The sequence below is a fragment of the Talpa occidentalis genome, unplaced genomic scaffold (genome assembly GCF_014898055.3).
Source record: "Talpa occidentalis isolate TD23 unplaced genomic scaffold, MPIMG_talOcc4v2.1, whole genome shotgun sequence".
NCBI classification, from domain to species: Eukaryota; Metazoa; Chordata; class Mammalia; order Eulipotyphla; family Talpidae; genus Talpa; species Talpa occidentalis.
The window spans coordinates 22,994,651-23,011,964 of NW_026555331.1; the positions used below are offsets into that span (position 1 = coordinate 22,994,651).

At 33.8% G+C, this 17,314-nt stretch overlaps 1 long non-coding RNA gene across 2 annotated transcripts in view; it reads right to left on the reverse strand.

The window, feature by feature from the left end:
- LOC129145276 (uncharacterized) overlaps window positions 1-17,314 on the reverse strand; it is a 217,993-nt gene that overhangs the window by 190,532 nt on the left and 10,147 nt on the right. For both annotated transcript variants that reach the window (XR_008550581.1, XR_008550580.1), the window contains exon 2: window positions 13,397-13,484. This is a non-coding gene — a long non-coding RNA (uncharacterized LOC129145276). The remainder of the gene's footprint in view (window positions 1-13,396; window positions 13,485-17,314) is intronic.

Below are 17,314 nucleotides of genomic sequence, written 5' to 3' on the forward strand. Positions count from 1 at the left end.
GGAAGTACAGCAGAGGACCATGTGGCAGAGAGTGGCAGAGAGTGGCGGAGAGGCCATGAAAGAACAGTAGAGAAACCCAGAAATAGTGAAATAGTGAAGATGAGCCTTCTGGTCCCCCCAAGTCCCCCCTCACCTGCCCATTGGTTGCCTCACTACAAATAGGTCCTGAAAAAACTGCTGAGGGATGTGGACTCTCATCCTGCTCTGCCTGCTGCCTGCTTCCACTACAGGCTCTTATGTATCAAATAAAGAGCGTGAAGGAACAGATGAACAATAAATTCAAAAGGAAGAAAAATTTAAAAAAATGAAAATATACTAGAGGTAAAAACATTAACAGAAATGAAAATTGACTAGTCTATTAGTAGACTAGGCACAGCTGAGGAAAAACATGTTTATTTTTATTTATTCAGAGTAGTTTAAGGTTTGTAACAAAATTGAGAGAACATTATAATATGCACTTCTATTTTAGAGTAAATAGCACAAACTAAATTTTATGAACAAATAATGGAAATTTTGTTTTTAACCTCATGCTGTTTTAAATGTCACTTTCAAATACAATGCTCTATCTAAAAGGTCTATCTTTACAGACAATTATATTCTGGTAACTGTATTACAATATTGACAATATGTTCAATGAAATATCTTCTCTGGTTTATTTTATTATCTCATGCATTAACAATGATTCCCTCTTTTTTTTGTAATAACTTGTATATAGAACAGTCATTTATCATAAGCATCAAGTCAATCACTCAAAACAAACTAATTATGAATCCACTGTTGTATGCTTATATAGCATTTAGGCTAAATCAATTAATAAGACTGCTATAGTAAATATTAATAAACTACTACTTTCCTTTATTCCCTGTAGGGTAAGGAAAAATGTCAGGCTTTTCTGCCCTCCTGCCATCAGGATAGATGATGGATCTTTGCGGTCCTGAATGCATGCCTGATGGTGGGCACCTGGAATAGGGTGTGGGCATAGGTAGATGGGATTCACCTGGCTGAGACTGGACTTTTAAGGGCGGCGTCACGGGGACGCCAGAAGCAGCAGAAGCCGAGAGAGAAGCAAAGAAGCAGAAGCAGAGAACACCAGAGAGCCCAGAGAGAGTGCGGATTTGCTGGGGGTTGGGAGGACTGCCAGCCTCCTGGCTCCCCAGCACTCCTGCCTGCCATGTACCCACTAAATCCCAATAAAAGACCTGGAAAAAACCCTTGAGAGCTCTGACTCCTCCTTTACCCAGTCTGCATGGGATCAGAAACCCTGCACTGTGCCCGTTTCTGACTTTGCATTCCCTCTTTGAGTAAGATTAAAGGTCATTAATAGCAGCCAGAAACAGAGAAAGTAATCAATTTTCCTAGTTGCCACTATCTCCCAGCACTAACTGAAGAAAATCGTCAAGTAAATAGACTGCAAGTAAGAAAAGGAAAGGCAAAAGGAGTTCATAAATGTTTAGTTCATCTACCCTAATTATAACCACATCATCAACATCAACCACAATAAAAATTATCTGACAGGTGTCTTTGCCAAGTTACTGTTTTACAGGAAAGTTATATTTATTTTTTTGCTAACAGAGACATATAAGGTACCATAGCCCTAGAAGTGGAAAGTGTGATACTGAAGTATAAGCAGGTTGGTTTCTTCTAAAGCCTCCCTCTCTGACTTGGAGATGATCAGTTTCCTTTGGTATATTCACAAGGGTCTGGGGGAGTGGGGGTGGTATGTGAGTATGTTTTCTAAACTCTTTTTATAAGGATGTTGGTCATATTGGATTAGGTGCCACTCATATGACCTTATTTCACCTTATTTCCTCTAAATTCCCCATGTCAATTATAATCATATTTGGGGGTACTAAGATTAGGAATTCAACATACAAATTGTGCAGGGCCACAAATTCAGTCCATAACACCACTTAAACCTTTCTTCCTACGGATTATTACAGTCTTATACTCAAGCCTCTCCCAAACTCCTAATCTTCCCTAAAAGACTGATTTAACTAATTATGTGATGTTCTGCACTTGCTTTCTCTCTTTTTATTTTTATTTTTTAATTTTCCAAGGAAAGGGCTTCTGTATCTCAGGCAACTTGGAGTGTTTATATCCTGCATTAATTTATTCTAATTGTGATCTTGTTATACCTCACATTTGCAGTTACAAGAAATAATTCTTGTCTTTTGCCTTCTTTTTACATTTGTTCTCTTAAGCCATAATCCTATTTACAATAACATAACATGAAGAGTATTCCTAAGGCTGGGCCTCCAGTGGTGGTGCAGGCCATTGAGCGCCGCACTGTGAAGCTCTCCAGCCGGAGAGGGTCCCACATGGCGCTGAAGACCTCTCCTGCCTCGCCCACTGCTCCCCTCAGCAGTGTATTTCGTCAGTCTGCCTGTTCTGTTCCCTGCTCTGGCTCTGGTGGATCCTCTCACCCTCCCGTGCATCTGGCCTGTACCCCAGTTCTTATATAAATAAATAAATAGATAAATAAATAAATAATTTTTTTTTTTTTTTTTAAAGAGTATTCCTAAGGAAAACAACACAGTTGTTTCTGGACAATTCCTTCAAATAATTTTTGTGAATTTACCTTTGCCATGTGTATATTGTCCCTCTTTAATACTATTTAAGAAATAACATCTGAATAACTTTTGGGGTTTATGGTCAGGTATTCTGGAGACAAGGGTAACTATCTTTTCAATTGAAAGGGCATTAGAGAGGCTAAGGTAGAATTAGAGAATAAGGTAATCACATGTGGTAAAGACTGGGAAGTAAAAACAACACAGCAGTTATTCAATATGGTTAATTAAAATTCATTTCATGTTTATGGGGCTCAAGAACTACGCCAATCCCAGTTCCTTAAGGAATCTGCAGGGTTTTTTCATTCTGAAGATAAGAAGAATTATTCAGGAAAAAGTCAGGTCATCAGTAAAACACAAAAAACAACCTACTTGGTTAATGATGGAAGTTTCTCAATCTTGAGAGTCTTCTATCAAAAGAAGCCAATAGAGTTGAGTGAACAAGGAACAAATGTTTGCCATTTTAGAAAGACTGGTGTTTTTTCAAGAAGGTAGAATTACAGAATAGAGAGGTTGTTTTACTAGAGATGGTCAAAAATAAAGAAGGTAACATTGTAAGAATTAGTTCTACAGGGCCTCCCCTGGTGGTGCAGCGGTTGAGTGCTGGGCTGCCCACAGCCTCTGCAGTGCCGGTTCATTCCAGGCCGCAGGTGAGGGTCCCACCAAAAAAAAAAAAAAAAAAAATTAGTTCTGCATATTCCTGACTAAACACAACAGTGCCTGACATCAACCACAAGGGGCAATACTCAGGTATTACATATAACTCATGTTCCTATTATATCTTCAGAGTTGCCATTTCACACATCTGATTTCAAAAGTCAAAGACCATGTTTTCCAATAACTTCATTGTAAACTCTAAAAGTCAAGTAAAATATAATAGACTTAGTGGAAATACTGAAATAGTGAAGTCCTTTTCTAAAATGACATTTCTTTTAAAATGAGGATTCATTTCAATTAGAATGCAGAAGTTTTATTTGATGACTAGTAGTACCATAAATATTTCAAAAACGTATTAGCATATTTTGTGGATAATATTGCAAATTGTTTAAGAATAGTTTGTTTTTGAGTTAACTTTTATTTCAGCTAACTGGAAATTCAACCTCATTTTTGCTGAAGAGACAATCTTTTTTAGAAGGAAATATACCACAACTCTGACCCTTTAAAGATTCTTCAGTACTTTCACCAAGCAGGATTATTACTGTCATGTCATCACAAATTTGATTAATTACCTACCCTCTGTAAACCCAAAGTTCTCCTACAAGTCCAGTTGGTTTTGACATTATTTTTTCACCATCCCATTATATAAATAGGCTGCTAATAATAAGTAATAAAACAGTTCTTTCTCCCATATAGAAAAATGAACAAATGCTGTCATAAGAATACATTCTTATTTTATGTCTGAATATGTGAAAAATGAACAATGAACCAGCTCATTTCACAGTTTATTAGAGAAAACAAATATAGAAACTGGTTATTACTGAAGTAGTTCAATAGCTCAAGTCTTATATAAAGAGGTATAGAATAGTATATACAATGCCTAACTGTCCAAACATGGCTACCATAGTATATCAACACAGAGAATGTCAGAACCCTGATTATAATTAGATTGACATTGACTGATAATACATAAAATATGTTAAATCAGTTACAATTATCCAATGAGAGCTCAATTTTTATTCACTCCTATAGTCTTGTGACCCGAACAGTGTATGTGACAGAGTAAACATTCAGTAAAAATTTGCTGAAGGCATGAATAAATACATACATATTCTGCTTATATTTCTGAGAACAATGGACCCACATAAAAATCAGAGGATTATTACTAATGAAAAATGAGAAAATATCTGTATATATACTCTCTGTTCTTTCCTTTAAGTCATCTTTCTAGAAGTGACTGAATTCCTCATCAACCACCACTCATGTCAAGGTGGATCTTCTCCAGGCTTCCATTTCTGTCTAGTCTACTACTCACACATTTTTTTTTTTTTCTCTTGGGGACTTTTCTGGCCAGAATGGCTTCCTGATATTGCTGATATCTGGGTGACTTGGCAACCTTTGTTATTTCCTTAATACCCTCCCCTGTCTAGTCTAGCCCCTTTATTAAAACCATGTAACTCTTCTAAGTTAAATGTTTGATTTTTTTCTGATGACAAAAAGTTATTTTCCAAACCAAATTCTTATTTATTTTTGAGTTCATAATCACATGAGATATGCCAGTACATCTTTTGAATTCTAAGATACTAGACAGATATAAAAAATAAAATATTATGAAACTACTTTGCAAATAAATGAAATGGTTTTATTTAATTATAAAATCCTATTTTTACACCAAAAAAAAAAAAACAAAAAAACAGAATGTCCACAGGTATTGAAATGGAATTACCTGATAGAATATTTCCATATACAACTTTTGAAAAAAAACTGATATCTAATTATTGCTTATTGACTATAAAAATGCATGTTGAGCAAGCACCACGGGGGGGGGGAGAACATTGCAACTAATATACTGATAGAAAATATGCTGATATAAAAAATTCACATTTCATATATATGAATATACATCATCATATATATGAATATACACAAATACATACACATGTAAATGTATTTCATATATGAAATTTGCCATATATATGATTTTTTTTGTTTGTTTAAAGAATTCTCAAAATATTTAATTGTAATTTTAGGCAACTGATTCCAATAGTAAAACAAATTACTTTTATTAATAAAATAAAATTACTCAACATCAATCAAATACTGTTGATTAGGTGTTCTCTCAATTCATGGATATGTATTCTACACATAGCTCATTTAAGTTCCTTGGTTAAATATCAGAGATGATGTGCTATCCTTCGTTCTTTCTGTGTAGTTCCCAGTTTTCATATTGGTGAACTGAACAACTACTACCTCAAGCCTAAATAGCGTTTAGTTCACTTCATTCTCTGTATACTCAATCCTTTCCTTTCCCTAACATGCCTCAAAATAACTCCACTATGGTAATCATTATTCAGTCTAACTCCCCATAACTACAAAACTGCATTGCCTTGGGTTCTTCTTGTTTTACAGAGATTTTAAGTGAAGAACAGCACTTCTCTAACCCCTCTTTCTTAAAGGCCATACCATGGATCAATTTGAGTGATACCAACCATAATAAGCACAGAATCTCCTTTCCTCTATGGTGTCATTTTCTTTAAATCACTCTTCTTTTCTTACTCCCATGTAACGAAAGCATCCGGGCTCTGACATGTTCAAGATCCATGGTAAACAGAAAGCCTGATAGGCAAATTGAAACCCCTCTCACCTCAATATTTACTAAAAACAGTAAAAGTTTCCCTTTTGCCTCACCTTTAGCCAAAATTTAAAAACACATAGCTGTTGAAATTAAGTAATATATCTATTTTTCTTTAGTTACAAGGTGCAAAATGCAAATAGCACCTCCCAAGAAGTCATTTTCTGATATCACTGTGGTAGAGGATATGCAGAATAAAATTTTGTATCTATGCAACTGAGTGAGATATAAAAATAGTTGAACTCATTTAGTAATTCAGGATAATTTCTTGTGAAAGCAAGAGACTATGGTAGGAGTTTATTTGCAAATTTTATTTAATTTTATCTGATAGAGTAAGAAAAGCTATTTTTGATTTATAAACAAAGAAACTTTTATATGAAAGCCTTGGAGATGTAATAAATATTGTGCTACACAATGCCATTTCAATATTAATTTCTTCGATTCTATGTGCCATACTTGAGCAAGCATGATTAAAAATTGTTACATGATGGATTATTCAATTTTGTTATTTAATTGGATATATGAAATAAATTACAAATTAACAAAGTTGATGAATTGATTGATAACACTTAAGAATACACCATTATCATTTATAAAATTACTACAATTCGTGAGCAATAAAGCTATAAAGGATTCCAACTTCTTGATGATTACTGTTGTACCATAGACCTAAAAGAATTATTTGTCCACTGACTGTTTCTGCATATGAATTTATAATCTGAAAAATAAATTCAAACTGAATGACTAGCATACACACAAAAAAGTGGAACCATGGAATTAATGTTGTTTAATAATTTTCACCAGAATGGAAAAATCATTTTGTCTTTGAAAGAACATATTTCTTGATACTGCTAGTCCCTTCTATGAAGAGACAATAGTGGTAATTTTTAATCCAAATCTATAAATACATATTAAACTTTAATATATGTGCTAATCTACACTAGTCTTGAAATTTAAGTCTGAATTTCTCAAATGTGGCACAATTGATTTGGACCACACAATTCTTTTTTGTGGGGCCAATATGTGCATTGTATGATGTGTAGAAGTATTCCTGGCCCTTACCCACTGCATACCAGAAATGAATTGTTATCTAACTGAAGCTCTTCACAGACAAGAAGAGTAGGGAATGGGTCAGAAAGGGCAAGAAAAAATATTCCATTCACACCCATCAATTAACCAAAATTTCATTTGGCCTAGACTTGTTCCCTTAAAGCAGAAGCAAAATACAAATCAATACATATTTTCTTTAAAGAAGTATATTTAGAGTAACTATTTAGCTCAAGATGAAATGGGGTGAGAAGGATGTCTTAAAAAGATCAAGTTAATTTTCTGAGTCAAAAGATATGCAGTGGATTATTTAAATACATATGGGAATTGAGGCTGTTCCTATTAAAATTATAGCTGTAACTCTGACAATGAATAAGTACATATTGTTTTCCCTAATATAACAATGTCTTTCTTTCAGAATAGAATATTAATTATCCCAGACTATTTCAGCAGCAGAATGGCACTGTCATCCTTCCAAAAGAGAAAAATATTTGTTCAGAAACAGTTCTCATTGGATATAAAGCTCTGTGAGTAGAACCCATATAACTGAAGTGAATATAAAATCAAGCGGGAATAAAAGGACATGAAGTGGGGAAGTGGATCATTTATCTCACATTTCTCCCCTCTTTACAGCTCCAGGGATGTCAATTATCCATAGTGGTCCTGTGTAAAACAAACTTCCAATTAACACCAGGAGAGTTTCCTCTAAACCACTGTGGAACATTGCCCAGGGATCCCAGATGGTTTCTGATAAATCTTGCTCTGCATTTATTTGAACACACTCAGAGCAATAACAATATTGAGAATAAACCAACTATGAAAATTGTAACTACTCTGAGATTTCTTTTGAAAGGATTCATCTGAAAATTTAAAATTACCTGAATAAATTGATATGTTATAGTGAAGCATTCTGTATTATGACAATAGTGCATACGAACTGTAAATACCTTAATTATGAATAAACTGTACATTTGAACCAATATTTAAAACACTATAAAATTAGTTTACTATAAACTCTTAAGTCCCAATGAATCAATTTCTAAGTAAAAGTGAAAAAAAAATTGATGTTACCATATTGTAATCTTTTTTTTAAAGGTGTCATAAATTATCTATGCCAGATTTTCAATGGAATCTATTAATGGATGGCTTTCTAATTAAAATAATTTACATCATCTACTTTTACATGTATAAATAAATATTACATGTTGTGATATATTAATACAGTAAGTATAACTATAGGTAAAGCTTTCAACAATGATACATAATTTTCTTATATAGTATATAGCTATTGTAAATAACTATACATATCATCAACCAACTACAGAGCCTCATATCATGTATTTAATAATGTCATTTATTTGAAATCCCAAATAGTTTTTATTGACAATAATGTGTAGAATAAAAATGGAAAATGCTAACATCCATAAATTAATAACCATTTCTGTCAATTATCCTGGTATAATTTTTTGATATCCTAATGTATAAAGGAAAGATGAATTGTCAAGTAAATATCTTTCTTCAATTTAATTTTCTCCAGGATTTATATTACCACAATTATATTGAGTATCTGGTCATAAAGTGCTGTTATAATGTTCATGTTGCTTATGTGATGCTGCTTATGGCAATGATTACCCATACTCTAAGGACAATTTTAATTTTGTACTTGTGGAAAATAATTAACATCCATAATTATAACAATTATTGATAATTATTTATTAATTAATTATTAATAATTTATGTTTGCATATTTCTAGATTTGCCTTTTTCTCTTTCATTCTTCCTCTATTTGTTTGCTCCTCTCTACCAAAATGTAACTGAAATGAGAAATGTTTGTTTTATCCCAATACCTATGTTATATTGTAGGGACTCAATAATGCTTGCTACATGAAATAATGACATTATTTGTTGATTGTTTTAAATGATATTAAGTCATCTATGGAATAATTTTATTCTTGAACACTATCTCATTCTGAGAATTAACAAGTCCCCTATTCATCCTTAAAGTCCAATGTAAATATAATTATATTTAAAAAAGTATTTCCAATTCTTTTTCAACGATTTTAGGCTACCAGAAACTAATCATTTTGTCTTTCCCTCTATCTCTAGAGTACTTTGCTGACATGTATCATAGGGTGATCATAACCTACTAGATTTTTACCATTATTTTATAGATATAGATTATACTCTCCAATCAGGTTCAAATCCCCAAATATAAAGACAAGGCCATTTTATTCCTAGAATTTGAAGATTCTGTCTATATAACAAGGCTTACCACACAACAAATATTCCAATGATTTGTTCAGGTTTGCCTTTTTTTTTTTTCATGTTTGCCTTTTATTCATTCAACTGTACACTCACTCCATGTCCTATTTAGTGATTGGTAAAATCACTAAATTAAGTGGTTTATATTTATAAAAAATGCCATATCTTCCAGTTTTTGTCAGTGAAACCTCTACTGTCCCTACTTCCAGGACAGCATGAAGGCAGTTCTATGTGTTTCACCATTTGAATTTAAACTGCAATAAAGCTGTTTTATTTTTCTTTCTAAATTTAACATAGTAAATATTTACTTCTATTAGCTTATCAGCCTTTTCTTTTGAAAACAAGCTAATCTGTCTCATATTCCTTGCTCTAGCTATGGGGCTATAGTTTAGTCAACAGAAATTACTTTTAGAGATGTTTAGTATGGCCACTGGTAGAAATGGACAATCTTTTTATTTTCCCCTAGCAGCAAACACTAGTGATAAAGGTTACAAAATCCTCAACCACCAAAGCTATGCCATTGTCATATGGAGAAAGTATGTTTAAGAATAAGACAAATTGTAAGAAAGCAGCAAAGAAAGACATTTTTGACTAACTCATGATGCATTCCCATAAGAATGTGACTTATTTTATAAAAATAGTTCCCTAATCACACTCTTCTCAATGAAAACATGTTTTGAAGATTAACATGGGCATCAGGGATTCATAACATTCCTTCTCATCAGACCCATGTGCACATAACTGTCAGCAGACAACTGTTTCTTCTGTTTTATTCGTAAGAGTAATATTCCAATAAGATATGATAGCTTTGGGAATTGCTTCATTCTCTAACTACCCAGATTGGTCTATATTTATGATTCCTTTAATACTGGATTCTTATTTTTTTTAAATATATTGATTGAAAGGATTAAGTACTTTTTTAAGACTGCAAATCTCGTGTAATAAAATGTAAGACTGTAGATAATGTGTATCTTAATTTGTCTTCAGAGATTCATAAAATCTTTCCTAAACTCTTTCATAATTTGATTCACAATAAGATGTAATGTCATTATGATACAGAAAGGAATGATACAATTTTATTATAGAAATGTGAATGAGAATATTTGCTAAATGTTTTGATTTAATAGCTTTCCTCAGATATACCTAGAAAAATAGAGGTGGCATGTAAAACATAATGAAAAATATATTGAAGCTATTAACCAACAATTACAGACCAAATGTGGATTATTAAGCAAGCAAAACATCAAATTTTTCCTATAGATGCTGTAGATTTACTTTGATTTTCTAAGGGGAGTTTTCTAATTCAGATGCAGACTAATCTACCTCTGAATATTCTTGTCATTTTTTTTTATCAGACATATCATTAAGTAAGGTCTTTGTTCTAAGAACACACTTGGACTTCTATATATACATTTCCATTTTTGTATTAAAGTTAATAATTTCATTAATAAATAAGAATACGGTCTATACTTGAAGGAACACACTAGATATTTCTGTTCCATTTTCTACATATTACTTTCTTAAAAGTAAAGAACCAGTCTTTTCTCTGACTATGTAGTTAATGACTTCCATAATGTCCTTAAATGAACTATTTTTAAAAATGATGGACTTGGATGGATTTATAATAAAGGTAAAATATGTGGTATATGCTCCCATTAGTTAATTATAATTGACAGAAGCTGCGGTAAAAATGTCATTGTTTGGAATATATGTGTTAAAACAAAAATAATGCCTGTTTATATATCAGCAGAGAATATTCATGTATTGAAAATGAATACTAGTTCCTTTAGAACCAGTATTTCTACCAGGGACTCTCCTAGAGGCACAGGTGGTTGAGTGCAGCGCTATGAAGCTGTCCGCAGCCTCTGCAGCACCAGTTTGATCCCCGCCAGACAGGGAGCAACCCACATGGCGGGGCAGACCTCTCCTGTCTCGCCCGCTGCTCCCCTCAGCAGTGTGTTTCAGTTTGCCTGCTCTGTTCCCCACTCTGTCTCTGGTGAATCCTCTCACCTTCCTGTGCATCTGGCCTGTACCCCAGTTCTTGTATGCATGAATAAATAAATCTTTGAAAAAAAAAAGATCTAGTATCTCTACCATCAGTTAGCACTTTATAGTATATAGCCAATTAGCAGCCTCTTAATCTAATATCTTATAAAATATTTATCCTGAATTAACTTTTTTTTGTGTATGGAAGTTCAGAGAAAAGGACTTTTCTCTGTCCTTTATGCATTGATGTATTTAATGTATAATGATTTCCAAAAATTATCTAAAGGCAATAATGTGTCTGGCATGAGAAAGTATAGTCTGTTTTTCTACTTTTAAATATCCATCATGCCACACACAACTACATATTTAATTACTATCTTTCTGTTCAGTGTTTCTAAAGTTATGTGTACTCTGAAAAATAGAGAATGACTCACTGAAAATATTATTAAAAGGCTTGATCTAGTAGGTCACAAATGGTATTTGATATGTCTTAAAACTTGGCTTAAAACATCTCAATTAAAAAAGTGAAAATGGATTATGATGGTAACAAAAACTGCATTCTTAACATTTTTGTTAATGAAATAGAATATGTGTTTGCCTTTTAATGTTACTACTTTATTAATTATGACACACCATAAAAATCTGTAGAATTTAAAAAGATTCTGAAGGTGATTTATACATGTTATATAATAATGAACTAAAAGTAGAGAGTAACATTGGATAATTAATAATATTAACATTATTTCTGGGTATGTAAATTGGCCCAGCCCCTATGGAAAACAGGATAAAGGGCCCTCAAAAAATTAAAAATATAACCATCTATAATTCCAGTTCTGGGCATTTACCTGAAGACTATGAAAACAGTAATTCAAACAGATATATGCACCTCTATGTTCATTGTATTACTATTTATAATAGTGCTATGAAAATAATCTAAGTGCCACTGACAGATGAAAAGAAAATGTTGATGAGGTGTATATACACAATGTAATACTACTCAGCTAGAAAAAATATGAAATCCTGCCATTTGTGACCATATAGATATATTACACTAAGTTAAATAAGTCAGAATGAGAAAGACAATTACCGTATGATTACACTTATATGTAGAATATAAAGAAACAATGCAAATGAACAAACAAAACAAAAACAAAGTATTGGACTCTGACAACAGAATGGTGGTTATCATAGGGGAGGGAAGGGACACGGAAATGGTAGAGTAAGAGTCAGTCAATTGGGTGACCTTTGGTGTCGGGAGGCATGGAATGGTATATACATTTGTTGAGGTATGAAGCACTCTCCTAAAATTTATACCTTCAATATTGTATATAAAAAACTTTCTAATGGTTGCTTAAATATTTAACTGTTATTATTAAGTTTGGGTGTTCAAATCCTTATCACTTGGGGTGCTTGGGTGGGATATCAGATGTCCCACTGCTGGAAGCTTAACAATAAAGTTATTTTACTTAATTTGATAATAATATATATCTTACAATTTACCCAGTAAAAATACAGAAATCATAAATATATATAAATATATAACCAGATGAATGGTAATTTCCAGATCATCATGAAAATTATATATATATATATATACACACTATATATATATAATTTTCCACTTTTTTATTTTTACCAATAAGCATTTTTTGTGTATATTATAAAATGAGTATAATTTTATTCAACCATAAATATCTCAAAGTCAGGGTTCCTGGCTTGGGAAATGGATTACTGGTTTGTAAAACTGTAAGCCTTGGTCTGCTAATGAGCATAAAAGCCTGTGTTAAAACATTAGAACTACTTACTCATTGGATATTGAAAATGGATTACACCTAATTTGGTCAGTCATAAACTATCCTAGGTAAATTTTACCTGAATTAAATATGCAAAAATCCACAAATAACATAAGCATAGTTCTACCACAACTATCTTCTACATATCCAACCTTAAACCACTGAACTGTTCTGTTACACATGCCTGTTTATACCTGGCCAACACCCTAGCAGGCTTGATGGAATTGAAATAGATTCTATTTTCTGTCTCAAATGAAGAGTTTGGTCTGGTGCCACATTCTAGACAATTTGCAGAATGTTGTGTTTTAGTCATCAGAGTGGAAAAGACATATGCTAATTTTTAAATGTTGTTTATCTAAAAACAAAATGTACATTTTAATACTAGTATTCTATTATTCCATTATAAATTGTCTTTTTGATAGTATTCCTAATGCACTGTGTCTTTTTCTTACCTTGTTTTTTTACTTTTTATCCATTATTGAACTGTTAGCATATTCTCAAACACAGCTTGTTTTTCATGTGACTTTTTCAATAAAATTGCTGCAAATAAAGAAAAAAAAACAAAATCACAAATTTTAGAGCCTTAAAACAACAATTTAATTTGTTTCACTTCCTTTGAGTAAATTTGATGGGTCTTCTGATGCATGCGTAGTTATATCAGATGGCCCTAACAAAATACCACAAACTAATAGATTAACCAACAGAAATTTATTTTTCAGAGGTCTGGAGACTAGAAGTCTAAGAAATTTCAAGTTCAAGATCATTTTCTACTAAGAGATTTCTTCTTGGTTTGTGAGCTGCTGAATTCTCCCCGTGATGTCTCTTTTTAGAAGGACACTAATCCTATCGTAAGAGTGCTCTTCTCTTTTGACCTTATTTAACCAAAAGCATTTACATTAAAGGACGTATTACTAAATGCAGTCACATTGGAGGTTAGGGTTTTACATTATGAATTTGGAATGAGGACACAATCAGTCTAAAACAGTGCATATGACCCTTACATTACATTGCTAAGAGCTCACTGTCAATAGTTAGAAGTTACTACCTAGCTAAGCTGAGATCAGCATGGGCGGGATTGCACAACAGTGTGAACAAAGGAAAGAGTGTTCAGTGGGGTCTCTAATTTAACATCCCATCATAGCGCAACTGAAAATGCCAACCACGGCTTCTTTGGCTGGTTTACGGTTGCTTTTCAGAAACATTTATTTTGTCAGTTCCAAATTGACAATGTTTTAATCAATGCTATTAAAGATTCTTATTATTGATAACCCATATCCCTTGGTATAATCAGCCTAGCACAAAGCTTGATATATAGACATCTTGGGATGAATAAAGAATGCCAAAACAGCACTTTTATTCACAAGAATAAATAGAGAGATTGAAAAAAATGTATCATGGTTTTGTGTTTTTTTTTTTCTATTCACACCTTGTCACTATTCATGTGTTTTTAAAAAGGGTGACAGTAAATTGCAATAATTTTTGCACAGATAGCTTTCTGCTTATGTGGGGAAGAGATGTAAGAATCACTTTATTCTATCATTACAAACATTGAAGGGTTTTCTTTGGTTAGATGCTATATAAAGACAACCAAAGGATTTATTCAGAATTATTGATTCATGATTACAAAGTAAATATGAACAACTTAACTACACTTCTAATATGCATAAAAATATACAAACAGTATGCACATGATACCACAATGTAAGCCTGGTGCTAACGCTTGTTGTCTCTCAGTCAAAATATAGGGGATACTTATATACAGGATAAAAAAAAAATCAGTTTATTTGATTTTTTTTAAGATTTATTTATTTATACAAAAACTGGGTTACAGGCTAGATGTGCATGAAGGTGAGAGGATTCACCAAAGACAGAGTAAGGAACAGAACAGGCAAACTGATGAAATACACTGATGAGGAGAGCAGCGGGCGAGACAGGAGAGGTCTGCCCTGCCATGTGGGTATCTCCACAGCTGGTGGGGGATCGAACCAGCACTGCAGTGGCTGCGGACACCTGCAGAAGCTGCGGACAGCTTCACAGCACTGCGCTCAACTGCCTGTGCCACCAGGGAGGCCCGGTTTATTTGTTCTTGATTAATGCCTCTTATCCGCATTATGTTAGACAATCCTTTGCACTCTTACATTTCATTCTAATCTGTTATTTTCTGCTTTTCTACTTGATAACCTGATAATACTGGGTTTTTCTTTTTATTTGCCGTAAATCTCAAAAGGGAGAATTTTTCTGATTTACTTTCTCTGAACTCACAGTATAGTTATTTTTCTCATCTTAAGTGTTACTGCTTATATATCTGTTTATGAGCCAGCATTTGAGATGACATGTTTTTCTGTGTGTTATTTTGGAATACAAATATGTTCTTTGGATGCCCTCAGGTTATGAATGCCCTTGGCGAACTGCAGATTGGGCATTTGGTAAAGGTTGTGGGTTCATAAACACGCCAATCTTTAAGAGACTAAAACAAAATCATCCAACAGATGGATTATTGCATATAGAAGAACATGACTCAAAAGTCTTCTCATCTCTGGTTGTTATCTGAATCTCAAAATCTAAAGTATTCTCCCCCTTCATATTATTCTCACTCCCATCTCTCTTTTGTCTTATGTCAAACTCTTGCCCTCAGTGAAAATACTACTTATAGTCCAAAAGTGACTTTGCTAAGTTTGCACCATCTAATGCCCACGTGTGGAGTATTAAATAAACCATGATGGCCTTTACTTGAATTAAGTTCTGCTTGGAAACATTCTAAATGCGATAATAGAAGCTGTTTGATTTTTTCCCTTCATTTTAACTACGTATCAACACAGAATAGGGAATCTTAGAATAATGAAATCATCCCCCATCTGCTAATAAGTGGTTATATCATTGTAATCCAGATGCCAGCTTCTTTTCTGAACTCACTTCCTTCTAATGTGTTTGAGAAAAGAACGCTGGTCCATGTAATGTGCTGAGTTACTCCCAGTTGCAGCTTCATTGGCATTCATTGCTCAGTGGTGGTTAACACTTTACCATGGTGATGGTCACACATTAAACATCTAGGATCTCTTTAGATAGAAGGATGCCATGTCAGCATGGACATTGGAAATAAAGTGATACAGCAATACCTCTCTTAGGCATTTATCTTAGAAATATGAAAACTCTAATATGAAAATATTTTATATGTGCCTATGTACATAGCAGTGCTGTCTACAACTGCCAAGTCATGGCACCAATCAAAGTGTCCTTGAAGAGATGAATAAAGAAATTGAGAAATATTATATTCAATGGAACACTACACAGCTGTGAAAAAATAAAATAATGGCTTTTAGGACAAAATGGATGGAACTTGAGGTGATTATATTAAGTAAAATAAGTCATAAATTGAAACATAAATACTGGATGTTTTCATTCATCTGTGGAATATAAATAACCAAAACAACACACAAAGGCAAAATACAGTAGGAATGAATCTTGAAATAAGAAGAGGTTAGTGGTTACCAGAGGGAATAGGGGAGAAGGAGGAGAGGGTGGGGGAGTATTGGCATAAATGGTTTGGTGCAAGATGAGTGGAAAATGTAACCCCCAAATTAAAATTTAAAGATTTATTTTACTTATTTATGCATACAGAGCTGAAGTGTACGCCAGAGGTGCGGCAGGGGTGGGTGAGAGGATTCACCAGAGACAGAATGGGGAGCAGAACAGGCAGATCTACTGAAATACACTGCTGAGGGGAGCAGAGGGCGAGACAGGAGAGGTCTGCTGCGCCATGAGGGTCAGCTGCCTGGCGGGGGATGGAACTCATGCTGCAGTGGTGTAGATAGCTACGCAGTGCTGTAACTTAACCTCTTGCACCACCAGGGAGGAAGCCACCAAAATTAAAATTAAAAAAAAAAAGAGGGGGCCACCCCAGTGGCGGAGCGCTTGAGCACTAGGTTGCGAAGCTGCCTGAAGCCTCTGCAGTGCTGGTCCCATCCCCCACCGCCGGGCGAGGGTCCCACATGGCACGCAGACCTCTCCTGCCGCCTGCTGCTCCCCTCAGCAGTGTACTTCGTCAGTCTGCCTGCTCTGCTCTCCCCTCTGGCTCTGGTGGATTCTATCACCCTCTTGCGCTTCTGACTGTACCCAGTGCTTGTATAAATAAATAAATAAATCTTAAAAAAAATAAAAAAAGAGGATTGAATACAAAACCATTGGCTAGTGCTCTTGCTGCCTTATTCTTGTTGTAAGTCATTATATAGTTTCAACTGTCTGATAATGTGACAATTGTGTGAAAAATTCAGCAATATAAAATAGAAAGACATATTCAGATTATGATTAATGATAATTTAGGAACAAGTGTGATATTTGTTAAAGATTTGTTATAGCCTTATTTCTTCAGG